Raw genomic sequence first — 21,824 nt, 5'->3', positions numbered from 1 at the left:
CGCCGCGACCGCGACCGCGACCGCAACCCCTCCGCTTTTTCTTTTTTAACTCTCTTTTGCAACATGATTTTTGTGAGGTGTCATTGCAGTGATAAGATTTATGATTAGCATTAATTCATGATACCTTTTATGGGACAAAAGGAGGTCATAGATGGATTTCTTAAAAAAGAAACAAGAAACAAGAACAAGATACAACTAATTGCGCTTCATTCGGGCTACGCCTACGGGCCTAATCAACACAATTTAGTCCGTCTAGCCCGATACCCAAAGTATCCTAAAATGAAATCAAATTTGTAGCAAGAGTGAGACAAATATGAGATATTTTCTTTTTGTAGTATAATTATTATTGTGCAAAACTTAGAAAAGAGAAATCACTAGCTTTGCAAAAGAATAAAAAAATAACTTGACATTGATGTAGTAATTGGATCTTGAGAGTTCAGTTGTTAATTTGATGTCACTGTGCAAAATTTCACACTACCATCTTCCTTCTTATACTAACTAGAATTCATGGCTAATGCTCTAAAGACATTAAGCAGAAGTGGTAAAAGAAGTATACTATGTAGTATGGTTAAGGCTCGGTCTCTTCTTCTTCTTCTTGCCCTTCCCCATCCCGTTCAGCAGCCTGTTCAGGTTGGGTCTCTTCTTTTCCCCCTCAACAGCTTTCTCGTTTGCTTCATCCACCTGAGACGGATGAGGTGGCAATATCCTAGTGATGGTCTCTACAACCTCTTCAGCCTTATCTTCCATACGTGACTCGCATTCCTCGATGAGCTGGCGAAAGGGAAAAAAACAAAATGAACAAGCAAGAATCTGTTAGACCATTAACATCGCTCAGAAAGTACGATATTGGATTTCTAAGACTATATGTTAAAGAAGAGCCCAAGATAACAACATCATGGAACGAATTATTCAAACATTGTCTTGTTATATTCCAAAAGAAACCAACTCATAAAATTACCGCAGGATGTCCCAATCCCATATCATTGTTGTGAAAGTTTTCTAGATGTTTAGAAAAAAACATGGAAAACCCAACTTGAATGTTTTTCGTTTACATTTCCTCCATTTCTATTGAGAATTACTATATGAATCTGAATCCTGATATAGATTTACTGATGGCTCAAAATTTAACCTAGACACATTACTATCTTGGGATCAGGAATACAAATACTGAAAAGAACTTAACAGTTCACCAGCTTACCATTTGGTATTTGAATCTACAAGTTATCCTAACATCTGAATCAAATATGCTAAGCCGATTCAGTTTCAAGAGCGCCCCCCCCCTGAATTTCATTAGACTGCTTATTAGTGAACATTACATTGTATGCACACAGCTGAGTAAAACTCCACTTTACAAAAGTCGACATCTTTTATTTAGCAATACCCCTTTCTTAGCGTAATAATTCTAGGTAATGATCATAAATGAAATACTCGAGACTCCAGGTGACAAAGCAAATGAGATCATAAATAATAATTGGTTTAGCTAGCCAATGTGAATCTAAAGTTCAAGTGTAAGGCATCAGAAACAAATTTCAAAACTGATAGATGATGCAAAATTCGCAACAGCACTAAACTGTATGTATTGAAAACAGAGTAACCTAAACAACAACAAACAGACACGATACCAAATCATCTTAAACTCATTCAGAATAACATCTTCACCTAGTATTTGAACCAAGGGTCACACTGATCATCCAATTTTCAGTATAACTTGGATAGGAAAACTCGACATAAGTGGACATACAACATTGATAAATATAATGATGTGGATGGCTCTTTATTGAAAAACAATGTAGGAATGACAATTCAACAACACAACAAAACATAAGGAACTCAATAACAAGAAATGATAGAGATTACCGGGAAAAGCTCAGGTTCATTTCTTGGTCTTATATTCACAATATTAAGAATCTCTGCCTTTGCAAGGTCAAATTTTTGGCACTCGCAAAAAAGTTATCGATAATATCCCTTGTTTGATTGCAAGCAACAGTCCCCTCTAAATTATCAAAAACCTAAACGAAAAACAAAACATATGAGAGATGCAATAAAGAAGTGGTAACATAAGTTGATGATCATAAATAGGAATCCCCAACCTTGAACTCAGATTGAGATACGGTTGCAATAGCTCGTGAGGCATACATTCCAGCCCCTCTTGATCTCAAGAGATCAAGCGATTCAAAATTGGTGAGAGCGCCGGCGCTAGCCTCAATTCTGAAATAAAGTAGAGAAAAAGGTAGCTGCTTCATATGTTAATTCTCACTCTATAAAAAGCGGAAATGTGTAGAAACTCTCTATACGTACATTTTCATCGATAGGATGCTCACTGCTTTGAGAGCTAAAACTTGTTTCAGTATATTATAAGTTGTGATTTGGTCGACCAGATTTGTGATGGTGGCTGCAGTCGCCGGAGCGGAGGCGTTGCGGTCGCGGTCGCGGCGGCGGATGAGGGTTTTTGATTTGGGGGTATGTTTTGATTGTTTAATTTATTGTTGGAAAAAATGCATTTTGTATATATTCATCAACAAATATAAAAAATGATTTTATTTTCTTAACATACTTTTTTTACACAAAGGATATGTTACGAAAATAAAATCATTTTTTATATTTGTTGATGAATATATACAAAATGCATTTTTTCCAACCATAAATTAAACATTCAAAACATACCCCCAAATCCAAAACCCTCATCCGCCGCCGCGACCGCAACCCCTCCGCTTTTTCTTTTTTAACTCTCTTTTGCTACATGATTTTTGTGAGGTGTCATTGCAGTGATAAGATTTATGAGTAGCATTAATTCATGATACCTTTTATGGGACAAAAGGAGGTGATAGATGGATTTCTTAAAAAAGAAACAAGAAAAAAGAACAAGATACAACTAATTGCGCTTCATTCGGGCTACGCCTACGGGCCTAATCAACACAATTTGGTCCGTCTATATCCTAAAATGAAATCAAATTTGTAGCAAGAGTGGGACAAATATGAGATATTTTCTTTTTGTAGTATAATTATTATTGTGCAAAACTTAGAAAAGAGAAATCACTAGCTTTGCAAAAGAATAAAAAAATAACTTGACATTGATGTAGTAATTGGATCTTGAGAGTTCAGTTGTTAATTTGATGTCACTGTGCAAAATTTCACACTACCATCTTCCTTCTTATACTAACTAGAATTCATGGCTAATGCTCTAAAGACATTAAGCAGAAGTGGTAAAAGAAGTATACTATGTAGTATGGTTAAGGCTCGGTCTCTTCTTCTTCTTCTTGCCCTTCCCCATCCCGTTCAGCAGCCTGTTCAGGCTGGGTCTCTTCTTCTTCCCCCTCAGCAGCTTCCTCGTTTGCTTCATCCACCTGAGATGGATGAGGTGGCAATATCCTAGTGATGGTCTCTACAAGCTCTTCAGCCTTATCTTCTATACGTGACTCGCATTCCTCGATGAGCTGGCGAAAGGTAAAGAACAAAATGAACAAGCAAGAATCTGTTAGACCATTAACAGCGCTCAGAAAGTACGATATTGGATTTCTAAGACAATCTGTTAAAGAAGAGCCCAAGATAACAACATCATGGAACGAATTATTCAAACATTGTCTTGTTATATTCCAAAAGAAACCAACTCATAAAATTACCACAGGATGTCCCAATCCCACATCATTGTTGTGAAAGTTTTCTAGATGTTTAGAAAAAACATGGAAAACCCAACTTGAATGTTTTTCGTTTACATTTCCTCCATTTCTATTGAGAATTACTATATGAATCCGAATTGTGATATAGATTTACTGATGGCTCAAAATTTAACCTAGACACATCACTATCTTGTGATCAGGAATACTAATACTGAAAAGAACTTAACAGTTCACCTGCTTACCATTTGGTATTAGAATCTACAAGTTATCCTAACATTTGAATCAAATATGCTAAGCCGATTCAGTTTCAAGAGCGCCCCCCTGAATTTCATTAGACTAATTATTAGTGAACATTACATTGTATGCACACAGCTGAGTATAACTCCACTTTACAAAAGTCGACATCTTTTATTTAGCAATACCTCTTTTTTAGCGTAATAATTCTAGGTAATGATCATAAATGAAATACTCGAGACTCCAGGTGACAAAGCAAATGAGATCATAAATAATAATTGGTTTAGCTAGCCAATGTGAATCTAAAGTTCAAGTGTAAGGCATCAGAAACACATTTCAAAACTGATAGATGATGCAAAATTCGCAACAGCACTAAACTGTATGTATTGAAAACAGAGTAACCTAAACAACAACAAACAGACACGATACCAAATCATCTTAAACTCATTCAGAATAACATCTTCACCTAGTATTTGAACCAAGGGTCACACTGATCATCCAATTTTCAGTATAACATGGATAGGAAAACTCAACATAAGTGGACATACAACATTGATAAATATAATGATGTGGATGGCTCTTTATTGAAAAACAATGTAGGAATGACAATTCAACAACACAACAAAACATAAGGAACTCAATAACAAGAAATGATAGAGATTACCGGGAAAAGCTCAGGTTCATTTCTTGGTCTTATATTCACAATATTAAGAATCTCTGCCTTTGCAAGGTCAAATTTTTGGCACTCGCAAAAAAGTTATCGATAATTTCCCTTGTTTTATTCCAAGCAACAATCCCCTCTAAATAATCAAAAACCTAAACGAAAAACAAAACATATGAGAGATGCAATAAAGAAGTGGTAACATAAGTTGATGATCATAAATAGGAATCCCCAACCTTGAACTCAGATTGAGATACGGTTGCAATAGCTCGTAAGGCATACATTCCAGCCCCTTGTGATCTCAAGAGATCAAGCGATTCAAAATTAGTGAGAGCGCCGGCATTAGCCTCAATTCTGAAATAAAGTAGCGAAAAAGGTAACTGCTTCATATGTTAATTCTCACTCTCTAAAAAGCGGAAATGTGTAGAAACTTTCTATACGTACATTTTCATCGATAGGATGCTCACTGCTTTGAGAGCTAAAACTTGTTTCAATATATTATGAGCTGTGATTTGGTCGACCAGATTTGTGATGGTGGCTGATGTAACATCCCAAACTTTTGTGACCCCTTTTATTATGTTATTGGAATTTTGGAATTTTGAAACGTTTGATTTTATGTGATTAAGTGCTTTGCGTGAAATAAATTGTCGTGGTAATTGTGGAATGATGAGCTTGAGATTTTATCGTTTTTCCAATGTGGGGAAAAGATTAATAGGATCATGCATTAATCCTTTCTCGAGTCAATTAATTGATATTTCTGGTCATTCCGAAATTATTGAAATAGTACTTCTCTTTGTGGATTTAATTAATTATTTTGGGACATTAATCCAAATTAAATCCAAACCAATGGACCCTAAATTACACTACATGAAATTGGAACTCCATCCCACTTTTCCTTGGGAGTTTTGAAAATCTCCAATAGGAGATTGGATTATTTTTCCTTTTGATTTAATTGGCTTTATTGACCTCCTTCCTTTGAATTTAATCCAATTAAATCATGTTATATTTTATTTCCTTACCCAAAAATAAATAGAGAGTTGGGATTTTTGCCTTGGCTAATTGAGCCTAATTTTCGGCCCCCTCCAATAAAATATGGAGGATATTTTACTTGTTTTCTAATTTGTGGAATCCTTTTTTTATTCAAATTAAATTCCTATGTCTAATTAATTGGGGATGTGAATATTTTTCTTCTATTCTCTTCCATGTCACACGCCCCCTATGCATATTATCCTTGTGGGAATTTAATTATTTGTTATCTATTTTATGGGAGTCTTTTCCTATAAAGAAATTACTAATTTAAATCCTATTCTATTTAATTGGGGATTTAAATAATTTCCTTGTGCAATTACCCAATAATTTTCGGCCCCCACCCCTATTATTTCCTACTTGGAGATTTAATTTAATTGTTCCCTTATATTCATTATTTTTACTTCCTAAGTTATGAATATATTCTCCAAAAAAATACCAAATAAATTCCTTGTTGTGTACATGGAATTTTCGAAAATTCCACTCTCCCACATGCCTATTTTATTCTTTCAATTGTGGGATTTTTATTCATTGGCCTATATTTTAATTCCCCACAATTTATTTATTTAATTCATTCATGGACTTAAACCTAGCAAATAAATACCAATTTATCAAACCCTAGCCCCCATTCTCCTCAAATTTTCGCCACTTTCACTCTCTCTCTCTCCCACACGTTTTTCATCTTCCCCCACTCTCCCATCTCCAAAAATCTTCCATCCAACTCTTGTTCTTGCAATCCGTTGAAGTTATTTTCGAGATCCTCCGGCGAATCGCCTCATTCTTCGTTCTACCGATTCGTTTTGTCAAAGGAAGGTATATTTGCACACCTTTTCTCCTCCTTCTCTTTTGAACCGTGTTTTGAGTCCTACATGCATGTAGAGAGTGTAGGTTTGATAGATCGCAAGTTTTAACGGGAGGAAAATTGTGTGTTCATAAGAACTTGTTTGATTTTTACGTTATTGATTGAAATCATGTGTGTTGGATCGAAGTATTTGTGAATGATATGAGTTTGTATGCAAATATGTGTATGAGGAACGTGTAAGCATGAATGTGTGTTTTCGAGCATGAAGAATCGGTGTTTTTGTTGTGGATGTTTTAAAAACCCTATTTTCGAACTTGAACCAGAAATCTGTGATGCACAACCAGTGATTTATGATCTGTATTCGACCCATCAAACGAACGAATTTGGCTATGAAACTTTTACTGAGTAAACTTCAAGGTGTTTTCTGTGTCTCGTGTGATTTTCAGCCTGTTTTATCGAAAAATGAAATTTTAATAAATCTTTGAAGTTGACTGCGCAAATCTGCCAGAAACGTGAGTTCTCGCCATGTATGTTTCGTTTTCTATTTTACTGACCAAATGACCTCCGATCGATGTGATTCTTAAACTATATGAATATTTGAATTGTCTTCTGTGTTGTGTTAAATTTTCAGCCTTTTTGGGCATCGTATGAATTTATGGTGAATTTTTTAAATGAACTGCGCAATACTGTCAGGAATTGTATGTTCCGACCAGAGAGTTCAATATGTGATATGACTGAATAAATGACGTGATTTCGATATGAAAATTTTCATGGATGAACTTGAATGTGTCATCTGTATCGTGACCAAAATTTAGCATGTTTTGAGGTCGGGTGAAATTATAGTGATTTTTACAAAATGGTCGCGCAATTCTGCCAGTTTTCTGCCTTGATTAAATGACACTTATTTTTCAAGTTTAAAAGTATTGTATGATGCATGTATGTCCAAGGAATGTGCTTAAATGTTGAAATGTGTTACGTGTGTTTTACACCTTTGAGATGTATGTTGGGTTAGGGAAATTGAGGAAAACGATGAGAGAGAAACGATAGAACATGCATAGTAATATGTTGTTGTGTGAGGCTGACTTGTGTTGTCGTTGACAAGGGTGTTGTGTACTCATGAACTCGAGGATTGAGAGTTGCTAAGTTGGGTTGTGAATTGCTAAGAGAACGAGGTGGGCTTTCTTTTCAAACCTCTTTTTTTTTCCGAAAAATATTATGTGGAGATACAAGGGTGGTTTAACTGTTATGTCATGCCATGGACTGTTTTTGTTATGAGATTGTGTGCCTGATGCCTAGTTCGTATGAGTTTACTCCGTTAGGCTATATGGCTGTATTGTGAAACGAATTCAGGTCCGAGTAGGGCCGTAAACCCTATCGGGCTGTGTACACTGGTGGGATCATGAGCCGTCCTTGCAAGTCGGCCGGTCTCGTGGGCGAATAGTGTGGCCACACTTTCATCGCACTGTGATTGTGATTGTTGGATTGATGTGAAAAGTGGGGAGCCTATTTGACTGGCCAGTCTATGAAACATTTTTGTGTTCTCGTGATATTTTCTTTACTACGTATAAAACTCGAGATCACTGGTATGGATGACATAACTATATAAATGTTTTCGGCATGAGCCCATTGAGTACAACAACTACTCAGCCCTGCATATTATTTTTCTTATGTGCAGGTTGAGCGGGATGTTGCGGTGGATGTTGAGCTGGCTAGAGACCTTAGGATACGTTGTGTCGTCATACATAGGCGTGATCCTTGACTCTCCTTGAACCTTAATTATCTGCTGCTATGCTTTAAATTATGTCTTAAGACCTTAAGCTTTTCGTTTTGTGTTTGGAACATGTATGGTGGTGTTAGGATTTAAACGTGTGTTTACGTTGTCTTTTGAAAATGGTTTTCTTCGGGATTTGAGTTAATGTTTGCTTTACTTTAGTTATTTAATTGTTGTATTTTCTTAAGTCTAATTTTTCCGTTATCCCTTTTTAAAAGTATTTTACCTTAGGTCTTTTCAAAAAAAATTTTTACCTTAAAATCTTTTAGTTAAGGTGTTCTTTTAAATTGTTGTCCATGCATGTCGGTCACGATCGCCGCATTGTGGTACCCCTTGTTTGGGCGGTCGTGACAGAGTGGTATCAGAGCTTTGTTCTTTCGCTCTGGTCCGAGAGTCTTCTTTCACTTTAAGTCTAAGTTAGCGCCTTATTTGACTAGAAGTGTCACGAAGGCTCAACATCCAAAGCATCACGCTCAACCGATGAAAGTGAGGTATGGTTTAAGATTGTTGATGAAATGTGAAAGCGATGTATAAAATTTATGATATGACGTAGACAAGCTATGCATGTGAATGAATGATATGCATAAGGATGAGTTGTAATGGAATGATTACATGAACTTGATTGGTATGATAACTTAAGCATGCATTATGTGCGTGAATATGATGTTGTAATAGCATGATTGCATGGAATACGAGTATGATTGGCGTGATAATTGTATGTACAAATGTGATATCGAGATGGTATGAATACGTTAAGACAACAACAAACTTTCAAACTGCGCGACAAACTTAACAACTTTTTTTTACAAACAATAGTACAATTTGGTGTTTTAAAAGAAATTTTCGTCTGCACGTAGATGGTACGAACGAAATGAACCGCGCTTAAGAGCAGTCAGTATAGTGCCAGAATGCAACAAGCGATTTACGATTACGACCACTATGAGAGAGAGGAAGGCAAGGCCTTGAGAGAGGTTGTCGCCCGTTTTGAGACGCTATGGCGAGATGTTTGCGGGTACCATGTATCGGCCTATGGTGGCATTAAAAGGCTAATCGAGTTGATGCCCGACAATTGGGAGTCTTGGATGGAAACAACAGCCAGTCGGTTCACGTGGTACGAACCAAGAAACCAGATGATGGCCGGCGACATGAAAGGTTTTCTAAAGGCCTTAACGTGTACGTTGATTGACTCACATTCCGAGCGACCACCATCGACAGAGAAAGAAGAAGCTGAAACCATTTGGGAAGACAAAGATGTGGTCGAGGTTAAACCTACGGCAGTAAGAGGATCCGTACCACAAGAAGGCATGGTCCCGGGTTTCGAAGATGACTACGTGGATGTTAACACGGATGATAGTATGGATGACGAAGAAGATCTCCGTATGATTGATGAGTACCACGTAGAAGGGGAAGAAGACCCGGAAGAGGAAGAAGACCCGGAAGAGGATATTAACACTAGACGATGGAAGTAGTACCTTTCTGTTTTTCCGAACGAATGCTTTTGTTTTTCCTTTCCACGTTGTTTATGGAAGTTTCCCTTTTTATATGCCTTTAAGTACTTGTGTTTTTATTGTGCTGTACGCATGCATGAAAGTGGTGGTGTTTTGATAACGATGTACTCACAACGGTGCTAACCTGCGTTTTAGATCAACATGCCTCCAAGACGTAGACGTCGTCCGCGTGTGGAGAACAACGTGGGGGAACAGACAGAAGGAAGTGTCGGGAATCCACCCCCGCCTCCACCACCACCTCTACCCCAACCAAACGAAAGGGAGTACATCAAAGCCTTTCGGAAAGAGAACCCACTCAAGTTCGATGGATTGGGAGAGCCCCCGAAGGCGGAGGCATGGGTACGCGACATTGAGCGTATCTTTGAGTTTATGAGATGCACGGACAGGGAACGCCTGGCCTGCGTGACGTATCAGCTGACAGGACCCGCTGACTTTTGGTGGGAAACGAAGAAGAGAACCATGGATCCCGCTCGCCGTGAGGCGCTTACTTGGGAAGAGTTTAAGGAAGAAGTCTACGACAAATATGTTCCCATGAGTTATCGGCGGGCGAAGGTAGTGGAGTTCCACACGTTAAAATAAGGAACCATGACGGTCACGGAGTACGACCGCACCCTATGTAAGATAACTCGTTATGCGCCAGAATTGGTGGATACAAACGAGAAGATGGCTGCGAAGTTCTGTTCCGGCCTTAGACCCGAGATAAGGGTAGCTGTGGCGAGTCATAGGGGAATTCCTTATTCTGAGGTGTTGGGTTGTGTGCTAGACGTGGAAGAAGCGCTACCCAAGAACGAGAGGATAACAAATCCTGCACCGTCTGCACCCCCGACGAACTTTAGAGACAAAAGGAAGTGGGAGGGAAACCGAGCTCCTTTTGACAATAAGAGGCGCTTCTCCACTTTCCGGCAACCGCAGAATCATGGGCTCCAAATGGTACCACAGCAGAGGGGAAACCCGCAGAGAACACCCTACTGTAATCGGTGTTCCAAGCATCATGTTGGGGAGTGCCGAGTTGGAGGCATTCGGTGTTACACCTGCGGTGGAAACGGGCACATGTCTCGAGAGTGCCCAAACAACAAAAAGGGTGGAGTGAAGAATGGGCAAGGACAGAGACCACCACAGCAGCCTCAACCAATCCGACAAGTGGCCCCACAGCAAGCAAGGGCGTATGCGCTCAAAGGGAATCAAGGGAAGGAACCCCAAGCCATCAAGGACAGGGAAAATTTGGCAGGTATGGGAAAGCTCCAACAACTACCTATTATTGTGTTGTTTGATACGGGTGCTTCGCATTCTTTTATTTCCATGTCATGTGTGAATGCCTTAGAACTGGTTACTGCTAAGCTTGAACCGAATTTGAATGTATCTTCACCGGTTGGAGGATTGGTTGACATTGTGAGAACTTGCTCGAACATAGAGTTTGTGTTAGGAGAACTAGGAGTAGTGGCCCAACTCTTGCACGTTATGCCTTTGGAGAATGTAGACATAATTTTGGGAATGGATTGGCTTACCGAGAACCACGCAACGATTCGCTGTAAAGAGAGACAAATTTCTTTTAAAGCCCCAGGCGAAGAGCCAACTATCTTGTATGGGATCTCCATGAACCGACGAACCTCCATAATCTCCGCTTTGCAAGCAACTACGATGATAAGGAAAGGACGTCCGGCGTATCTGGTGTACTTGAATGGGGATGAAAAGAAGGATTTGAAAGTGGAAGACGTGGCAGTAGTGCGAGATTTTCCCGAGGTGTTTCCAGAAGCTTTGCCAGGACCGCCACCCGACAGACAGGTGGAGTTTACTATTGATTTGGAACCAGGGTCGGCGCCAGTATCAAAAGCACCTTACCGAATGGCCCGTAAGGAGTTGGCCGAGTTGAAGGTTCAGTTGCATGAACTATTAGACTTGGGTTCATTCGACCCAGTGTGTCACCATGGGGAGCACCAGTTTTGTTTGTTAAGAAGAAGGATGAGACGATGAGGATGTGCATCGACTATCGTGAGCTCAACAAGATGACCTTGAAGAATAAGTACCCACTGCCTAGGATTGATGACTTGTTTGACCAACTTTGAGGAGCGGGCGTATTCTCGAAAATGGATTTGAGATCAGGGTATCATCAACTAAAGGTCCGACGAGAGGATGTGCCTAAGACTGCTTTTCGCACTCGTTATGGCCATTATGAGTTCGTCGTGATGCCATTTGGGCTGACCAACGCCCCAGTCGTTTTCATGGACTTGATGAACCGAGTTTTCCACGAGTATCTTGACAAGTTTGTGTTAGTCTTCATCGACGACGTGTTGGTATACTCGAAGAACGAGGAAGAACATAGATGGCATCTACAAACAGTGTTGGAAACGTTGCGAAGGGAGAAGCTTTATGCCAAGTTCAGTAAGTGTGAGTTTTGGTTGACTCGAGTGAACTTCCTTGGTCATATTGTGACGGCAAACGGAATTCAAGTAAACCCAGCAAAGGTCGAGGCTGTGCAGAATTGGAAGTCGCCGAAAACGCCAAGTGAAATCCGCAGTTTCTTGGGATTGGCAGGATATTATCGACGCTTCATCGAGGGATTCTCTAAGGTTGCGAGACCGATGACGCAACTACTAAAGAAATGAATCAAGGTAGTTTGGACGCCAGAGTGCGAGGCGAGCTTCCAACTATTGAAAGAGAAATTGACTACAGCACCAGTCCTAGCGGTACCCGAACCCGACAAGGACTTCGCCGTCTATATGGACGCGTCGAAAGTAGGACTAGGATGCGTGTTAATGCAAGATGGGAAAGTAATAGCATACGCTTCCCGACAATTGAGACCGAATGAGTTGAATTTTCCGACTCATGATTTGGAGTTAGCAGCAGTGGTTCATGCACTGAAAATTTGGAGACATCATCTCTATGAGGTGAGATGCGAAATCTACACCGATCATAAGAGTCTCAAGTACTTCTTCGAGCAGAAGGAGCTAAACATGCGACAACGACGTGGGTTAGAGGTCGTGAAGGACTATGATTGTGGTATTAACTATCATCCGGGCAAGGCGAATGTAGTCGCCGATGCCTTGAGTAGGAAGAACCAACCTCAACTGGCTTATTTCCGAACGCAAGAGGAAGCATTGATTCACGAGTTCGACAAGATGAGTTTGGAAATAGTGAAAGCGCCCGAGACAGTAGGTGCAAATTTGGCGACGATAGTGATTGAGCCAGATTTAAGAACCAAGCTCATAGAAGCCCAGCGACGTGATGAAAAGTTAGAGGAATTACGTGCAAAGGTGAGAGCCGAGAAGCTTGGCCATTACCACGAGGAGGCGGATAATGCCTTGACGTACGATGGACGATTGTGTGTGCCGAGCGATGAGACGCTAAAAGAGGAGATTTTGAGTGAAGCGCACGACACGCCTAACACCGCACACCCCGGAAGCACGAAGATGTATCGGGACTTGAAGCAACGGTTTTGGTGGAATGGAATGAAAGGGGACGTAGCGTCATATGTGGAACGATGTCTAGCATGCCAACAAGTGAAGGCCCTACACCAACGGCCATATGGGAAGTTACAACCGCTTGAAATCCCCGAATGGAAGTGGGAGCATCTAGCTATGGATTTCGTGACGGGATTGCCAAAGTCACAGAAGGGCAACACTGCGATTTGGGTGATCATTGATCGACTTACTAAAAGCGCGCACTTCTTACCGATTAAGATTACTTATGGCGCGGATAAGTTAGCTAAGCTCTACGTGAATGAAGTGGTGCGATTGCATGGAGTGCCAAAGACCATCGTGTCCGACCGCGATACGAAGTTCACATCGAAGTTTTGGATGAGTTTGCAACGCGAATTGGGCACACAACTGAACTTCAGCACTGCTTATCACCCGCAATCGGATGGACAGTCAGAGAGGACGATTCAGACGCTTGAGGATATGTTGCGAGCCGTTGTCCTAGATCGAGGAGAAGGTTGGGAAACTGTTCTACCATTGGTCGAATTCGCCTACAACAATAGCTATCAAGCGACGATCGATATGGCTCCGTACGAAGCTTTGTATGGCAGGAAGTGTCAATCCCCACTTTATTGGGATGAAGTTGGCGAGAGGAAGATGTTAGGACCCGACGCTATAAAGGAGATGACCGAAATTGTGCATCAAATCCGCGCAAGGATCAAGGAAGCTCAAGATAGGCAGAAGTCGTATGCTGACGTGCGTCGAACGGACATCAAATTCGACGTTGGTGACAAAGTGTTCTTGAAGGTATCCCCGACGAGAGGAGTTGTGAGGTTTGGAGTGAAAGGCAAGCTGAAACCGCGTTTTGTAGGACCGTACGAGATCATCGATGAAGTAGGTCCTGTGGCGTATCGTTTTGCGTTACCTCCCAGCTTTGGGAACGTGCACAACGTGTTCCACGTGTCGCAGTTGCGCAAGTACGTGTTTGACCCCAAACATGTGATTTACTAAGAGGAAGTGATCCTAACCCCCGACATGAGCTATGAGGAAAGGCCCGAAGCAATCCTAGATCGGAAGGTACAAGAGCTACGAAACAAGACGATAGCGTCCGTGAAGGTGTTGTGGAAGCACCATGGTCCCGAGGAAGCTACGTGGGAGTTAGAAGATAAGATGCAAGAAAAGTTTCCCGAGCTGTTTGTGTGAAACGATCAAATTTCAGGACGAAATTTCTGTTTAGAGGGGAAGGATGTAACATCCCAAACTTTTGTGACCTTTTTATTATGTTATTGGAAGTTTGGAATTTTGAAACGTTTGATTTTATGTGATTAAGTGCTTTGCGTGAAATAAATTGTCGTGATAATTGTGGAATGATGAGCTTGAGATTTTATCGTTTTTCCAATGTGGGGAAAAGATTAATAGGATCATGCATTAATCCTTTCTCGAGTCAATTAATTGATATTTCCGGTCATTCCGAAATTATTGAAATAATACTTCTCTTTGTGGATTTAATTAATTATTTTGGGACAATAATCCAAATTAAATCCAAACCAATGGACCCTAAATTACACTACATGAAATTCGAACTCCATCCCACTTTTCCTTGGGAGTTTCGAAAATCTCCAATAGGAGATTGGATTATTTTTCCTTTTGATTTAATTGGCTTTATTGACCTCCTTCTTTTGAATTTAATCCAATTAAATCATGTTATATTTTATTTCCTCATCCAAAAATAAATAGAGAGTTGGGATTTTTTCTTGGCTAATTGAGCCAAATTTTCGGCCCCCTCCAATAAAATATGGAGGATATTTTACTTGTTTCCTAATTTGTGGAATCCTTTTTTTATTCAAATTAAATTCCTATGTCAAATTAATTGGGGATGTGAATATTTTTCTTCTATTCTCTTCCATGTCACACGCCCCCTATGCATATTTTCCTTGTGGGAATTTAATTATTTGTTACCTATTTTATGGGAGCCTTTTCCTATAAAGAAATTACCTAATTTAAATCCTATTCTATTTAATTGGGGATTTAAATAATTTCCTTGTGCAATTACCCAATAATTTTCGGCCCCCACCCCTATTATTTCCTACTTGGAGATTTAATTTAATTGTTCCCTTATATTCATTATTTTTACTTCCTAAGTTATGAATATATTCTCCAAAAAAATACCAAATAAATTCCTTATTGTGTACATGGAATTTTCGAACCGTGTTTTGAGTCCTACATGCATGTAGAGAGTGTAGGTTTGATAGATCGCAAGTTTTAACGGGAGGAAAATTGTGTGTTCATAAGAACTTGTTTGATTTTTACGTTGTTGATTGAAATCATGTGTGTTGGATCGAAGTATTTGTGAATGATATGAGTTTGTATGCAAATATGTGTATGAGGAACGTGTAAGCATGAATGTGTGTTTTCGAGCATGAAGAATCGGTGTTTTTGTTGTGGATGTTTTAAAAACCCTATTTTCGAACTTGAACCAGAAATCTGTGATGCACAACCAGTGATTTATGATCTGTATTCGACCCATCAAACGAACGAATTTGGCTATGAAACTTTTACTGAGTAAACTTCAAGGTGTTTTCTGTGTCTCGTGTGATTTTCAGCCTGTTTTATCGAAAAATGAAATTTTAATAAATCTTTGAAGTTGACTGCGCAAATCTGCCAGAAACGTGAGTTCTCGCCATGTATGTTTCGTTTTCTATTTTACTGACCAAATGACCTCCGATCGATGTGATTCTTAAACTATATGAATATTTGAATTGTCTTCTGTGTTGTGTTAAATTTTCAGCCTTTTTGGGCATCGTATGAATTTATGGTGAATTTTTTAAATGAACTGCGCAATACTGTCAGGAATTGTATGTTCCGACCAGAGAGTTCAATATGTGATATTACTGAATAAATGACGTGATTTCGATATGAAAATTTTCATGGATGAACTTGAATGTGTCCTCTGTATCGTGACCAAAATTTAGCATGTTTTGAGGTCGGGTGAAATTATAGTGATTTTTACAACACGGTCGCGCAATTCTGCCAGTTTTCTGCCTTGATTAAATGACACTTATTTTTCAAGTTTAAAAGTATTGTATGATGCATGTATGTCCAAGGAATGTGCTTAAATGTTGAAATGTGTTACGTGTGTTTTACACCTTTGAGATGTATGTTGGGTTTGGGAAATTGAGGAAAACGATGAGAGAGAAACGATAGAACATGCATAGTAATATGTTGTTGTGTGAGGCTGACTTGTGTTGTCATTGACAAGGGTGTTGTGTACTCGTGAACTCGAGGATCGAGAGTTGCTAAGTTGGGTTGTGAATTGCTAAGAGAACGAGGTGGGCTTTCTTTTCAAACCTCTTTTTTTTCCGAAAAATATTATGTTGAGATACAAGGGTGGTTTAACTGTTATGTCATGCCAAGGACTGTTTTTGTTATGAGATTGTGTGCCTGATGCCTAGTTCGTATGAGTTTACTCCGTTAGGTTATATGGCTGTATTGTGAAACGAATTCGGGTCCGAGTAGGGCCGTAAACCCTATCGGGCTGTGTACACTGGTGGGATCGTGAGCCGTCCTTGCAAGTCGGCCGGTCTCGTGGGCGAATAGTGTGGCCACACTTTCGTCGCACTGTGATTGTGATTGTTGGATTGATGTGAAAAGTGGGGAGACTATTTGACTGGCCAGTCTATGAAACATTTTTGTGTTCTCGTGATATTTTCTTTACTACGTATAAAACTCGAGATCACTGGTATGGATGACATAACTATATAAATGTTTTCGGCATGAGCCCATTGAGTACAACAAGTACTCAGCCCTGCATATTATTTTCTTATGTGCAGGTTGAGCGGGATGTTGCGGTGGATGTTGAGCTGGCTAGAGACCTTAGGATACGTTGTGTCGTCATACATAGGCGTGATCCTTGACTCTCCTTGAACCTTAATTATCCGCTGCTATGCTTTAAATTATGTCTTAAGACCTTAAGCTTTTCGTTTTGTGTTTGGAACATGTATGGTGGTGTTAGGATTTAAACGTGTGTTTACGTTGTCTTTTGAAAATGGTTTTCTTCGGGATTTGAGTTAATGCTTGCTTTACTTTAGTTATTTAATTGATGTGTTTTCTTAAGTCTAGTTTTTCCGTTATCCCTTTTTAAAAGTATTTTACCTTAGGTCTTTTCAAAAAAAAAATTACCTTAAAATCTTTTAATTAAGGTGTTCTTTTAAATTGTTGTCCATGCATGTCGGTCACGATCGCCGCGTTGTGGTACCCCTTGTTTGGGCGGTCGTGACAGCATTTTGTATATACTCATCAAAAATATAAAAAATAATTTTATTTTCTTAACATACTTTTTTTACACAAAGAGTATGTTAAGAAAATAAAATCATTTTTTATATTTGTTGATGAATATATACAAAATGCATTTTTTCCAACAATAAATTAAACATTCAAAACATACCCCCAAATCCAAAACCCTCATCCGCCGCCGCGACCGCGACTGCAACCCCTCCGCTTTTTCTTTTTTAACTCTCTTTTGCTACATGATTTTTGTAATGTGTCATTGCAGTGATAAGATTTATGAGTAGCATTAATTCATGATACCTTTTATGGGACAAAAGGAGGTGATAGATGGATTTCTTAAAAAAGAAACAAGAACAAGATACAACTAATTGCGCTTCATTTGGGCTACGCCTACGGGCCTAATCATCACAATTTGGTCCGTCTAGCCCGAAACCCAAAGTATCCTAAAATGAAATCAAATTTGTGGCAAGAGTGGGACAAATATGAGATATTTTCTTTTTGTAGTATAATTATTATTGTGCAAAACTTAGAAAAGAGAAATCTCTAGCTTTGCAAAAGCACATAAAAATAACTTGACATTGATGTAGTAATTGGATCTTGAGAGTTCAGTTCTTAATTTGATGTCACTGTGCAAAATTTCACACTACCATCTTCCTTCTTATACTAACTAGAATTCATGGCTAATGCTCTAAAGAAATTAAGCAGAGGTGGAAAAAGAAGTATACTATGTAGTATGGTTAAGGCTCGGTCTCTTCTTCTTCTTCTTGCCCTTCCCCATCCCGTTCAGCAGCCTGTTCAGGCTGGGTCTCTTCTTCTTCCCCCTCAGCAGCTTCCTCGTTTGCTTCATCCACCTGAGACGGATGAGGAGGCAATATCCTAGTAATGGTCTCTACAAACTCTTCAGCCTTATCTTCCATACGTGACTCGCATTCCTCGATGAGCTGGCGAAAGGTAAAGAACAAAATGAACAAGCAATAATCTGTTAGACCATTAACAGCGCTCAGAAAGTACGATATTGGATTTCTAAGACTATCTGTTAAAGAAGAGCCTAAGATAACAACATCATGGAATGAATTATTCAAACATTGTCTTGTTATATTCCAAAAGAAACATACTCATAAAATTACCACAGGATGTCCCAATCCCACATCATTGTTGTGAAAGTTTTCTAGATGTTTAGAAAAAAAACATGGACAACCCAACTTGAATGTTTTTCGTTTACATTTCCTCCATTTCTATTGAGAATTACTATATGAATCCGAATCCTGATATAGACTTACTGAATGGCTCAAAATTTAACCTAGACACATCATTATTTTGTGATCAGGAATACAAATACTGAAAACAACTTAACATTTCACCAGCTTACCATTTGGTATTTGAATCTATAAGTTATCCTAACATTTGAATCAGATATGCTAAGCCGATTCAGTTTCAAGAGCGCGCCCCCTGAATTTCATTAGACTGCTTATTAGTGAACATTACATTGTATGCACACAGCTGAGTATAACTCCACTTTACAAAAGTTGACATCTTTTATTTAGCAATACCCCTTTCTTAGCGTAATAATTCTAGGTAATGATCATAAATGAAATACTCGAGACTCCAGGCAACAAAGAACATGAAATCATAAATAATATCCCCTCCGTCTGCCAAAACTTAACACGTTTTGCCATTTTGGGGTGTCCGCCATTTAAAGAGACATTTACCTTTTTTCCACTTTTAGTAACCTTATACTCCACTTACTCATTCCACTCTCATTCTACTATAAAATAAATATATAAATATGAGACTCACATTTCACTAACTTTTTTACTCATTTCTTTATAAAGTTAAACAATTTCTTAAAACCCGCACCGAGTCAAAATGTGTCATTAATTGGCGGACGGAGGGATTAATTCGGTGGAGCTATTCAATGTTAAGCTAAAGTTTAAGTGTGAAGTGTGAACATCCAATAACCAAACCCCTGATGTTCCTCAAAATTAAACTGAGGTATATGTAAAATTTGCCATGGTGGTGTAATTGCATGCATTGAAAACAGAGTAACCTAAACAACAACAAATGGACAAGATACCAGATCGTCCTAAACTGATTCCAGTAATTTATCTAAAATAAAATACTTCAGACTCCAGATGACAAAGCAAATGAGATCATAAATAATAATTGGTTTAGCTAGCCAACGTGAATCTAAAGTTCAAGTGTAAGGCATCAGAAACAAATTTCCAAACCACTGATTTCCCTCAAAATTAAACTGAGATAGATGTAAAATTCACAACAGCACTAAACTGTATGTATTGAAAACAGAGTAACCTAAACAACAACAAACAGACACGATACCAAATCATCTTAAACTCATTCAGAATAACATCTTCACCTAGTATTTGAACCAAGGGTCACACTGATTGTCACGGCCGCACTTCCTAAGGATAGAAAGCACGGTGGGTCACGACTAATTGGGGGAATTAAGAAGTGGGGAAGAAGGGGGAAAACCAATCAAAAGAGTACGAAGCAACAGAGTGCGAATGGAAATAGTACGACGAGTTAAAGAAAAACATTGAAGTTCGTAAAACTTTAGAGTAGCGGAAGCAATTGAGAGTTGGCTACTACTATGTATGGTGACACAATAGCAACCAGAACGGTTATTGAACATGATCTTGGCCCAATGCTAAACATCCTCCGCCTCCCGTCCACGCTCAACCTGCACATAGGGAAAACATATGCAGATGCTGAGTATTTGATGCACTTCAGTGAACTCATGCCCGAAATACATTTATCAATTTAGTTATGTCAAGCCATCCTTGAGTGAAACTCGGGTTTTACTTTAAAAGGCCGAGAAATACTAAATCATTCCTTAAATAAAATAGTGCCTGCGCAGGCAAACATCATCGTCATCCCCCATCATGTACCATATCTGAACCATCATGTGAAACAAGAATGTTGCCACAAACTCGATCACTGGACCGACTCACGATCTCCATCAGTGCACTAGCCTAAGTAAGGCTTAGACCCTAGTTAGACCCGAATTCGTTAACCATCAAAGTCTAGTAGAACATTATTCTAGTAGACAATCAGATAGATAATTCAAAACATAAAGTACGGCATAACATAATATTTAAAACCACCCTTATTTCACCATAAACATATCATTTCAAATAAAAGAGTTTAAGTAATAAAGCCCACATCAAAAGCTTAGAGTTTTCTTTAATTAGCTTCTCGTTCCGACTTTAGCGGCCGTGCGAACCACCTTTTCAGAAAATACATAAAGTACCATCAAATCTCGGTAACGAAGATATTTAGAATGCATGCACTCTAAGTATAATCTTTTAATTCGTTTTCTCGGTTTTTCGTGCATTTTCGATTATTCGGCGGCCGCCCAAGGCGTCGCGTGCGACGCCGGTCGTCCGCTTACGCCCATTCTTTCCTCCGTTGGCTCCTCGCATTTTTTCAAGACGTCGAAAAAAATTCCCAAAAAATTTAATTAAGCACAGATTTAATTTACCGCAACTATTTCTCTTCGAAATTATATTTATCTCGAACCTAAGTTAAATTATTCATCCCTCGGATTATCCGGTAATTAATTAAATAATTTCCCGTGATTTAATTTAATTGACGGCCCAAAGTTTTATTTACTTAGCCCACCTTATCCCTCCAATTAAAATTTAAAGCCCAAAAAAAAGGACCAAACAAAACATCCAATTTTTTATTTGTGAGGCCCAAATCTTTTAAAACATAAGAGGCCCAAATCCTTTTTCTCCCTCAATCTCCACTCCTCACTCTCTCTCTCTTCCCCCCTTTTCTTCTTCCTTTTTTCTTCCTCCTATTCTCTACCACCCGATGCAATTTCCGTCGACGGAAGAAAAGGAGATCGACGCTCCCTCTCAATCCCGTCGTCTCTCTCTCTCGTTGCCTCGTCGCCGGTGGTCGGAGCGTCGTCACTGCTGCTGCTCCTCGTTGGTGGAAGACTGTCGCTGCCATCGTCGATTCGTCAACTTGCCGCCGAGGCTGCTCTGTCGCCACTGCTGCTATCGCCGGCCTCCTCCAGCTCCGCCAGCGCCGCCGCCGTAGGGTACGGCGGCGACTCCGCCGTCCGCCAGCTGCTTCTGCCTGCGCCTTCCCTCCCCTGAAAATACTCCGATCAAGCCCGGAACCACCCCGAAACGTCCCGCAAGGTATGTTCTTTCGCGTTTTTGATTAACAGTGGCGAGGTTCGATTGGTTTTAAATTGTTGAATTGTTTGAATTACTTTTTGAGAGGTGGATGTATGAGATAAAATGTATGAATTAGCTACTAAAATTTCATGATTTGGGATTGGAAAGAGATTATACCTCAAGAATGGTTTGAACTTGGTGATGGACGAGCAAGAATGGTGGCAAATCCTACTTCCTTCTCTTTCGGCTCTCACTTTAGATTTTTTTTGTTTGAAGTTGTAATGTGCATTGTGAAGAGTTAGGGAAGAGGTTACATGAAGGAGTATTGTGTGACCTTTGGTTTGTAGGATTAATGGT

At 39.4% G+C, this 21,824-nt stretch overlaps 2 pseudogenes; both read right to left on the bottom strand.

The window, feature by feature from the left end:
• Positions 1 to 555: 555 nt before the first annotated feature.
• On the bottom strand, positions 556 to 2,306 carry LOC121784179 (annotated as a pseudogene).
• A 924-nt stretch (positions 2,307 to 3,230) lies between these two features.
• LOC121784178 overlaps positions 3,231 to 21,824 on the bottom strand; it is a 31,799-nt pseudogene continuing 13,205 nt past the window's right edge.

Source organism: Salvia splendens, chromosome 21, assembly GCF_004379255.2.
Source record: "Salvia splendens isolate huo1 chromosome 21, SspV2, whole genome shotgun sequence".
Taxonomy (NCBI): Eukaryota; Viridiplantae; Streptophyta; class Magnoliopsida; order Lamiales; family Lamiaceae; genus Salvia; species Salvia splendens.
Note: the sequence above shows the minus strand (reverse complement) of the source record. Positions and strands in the feature narration are given on the sequence as shown.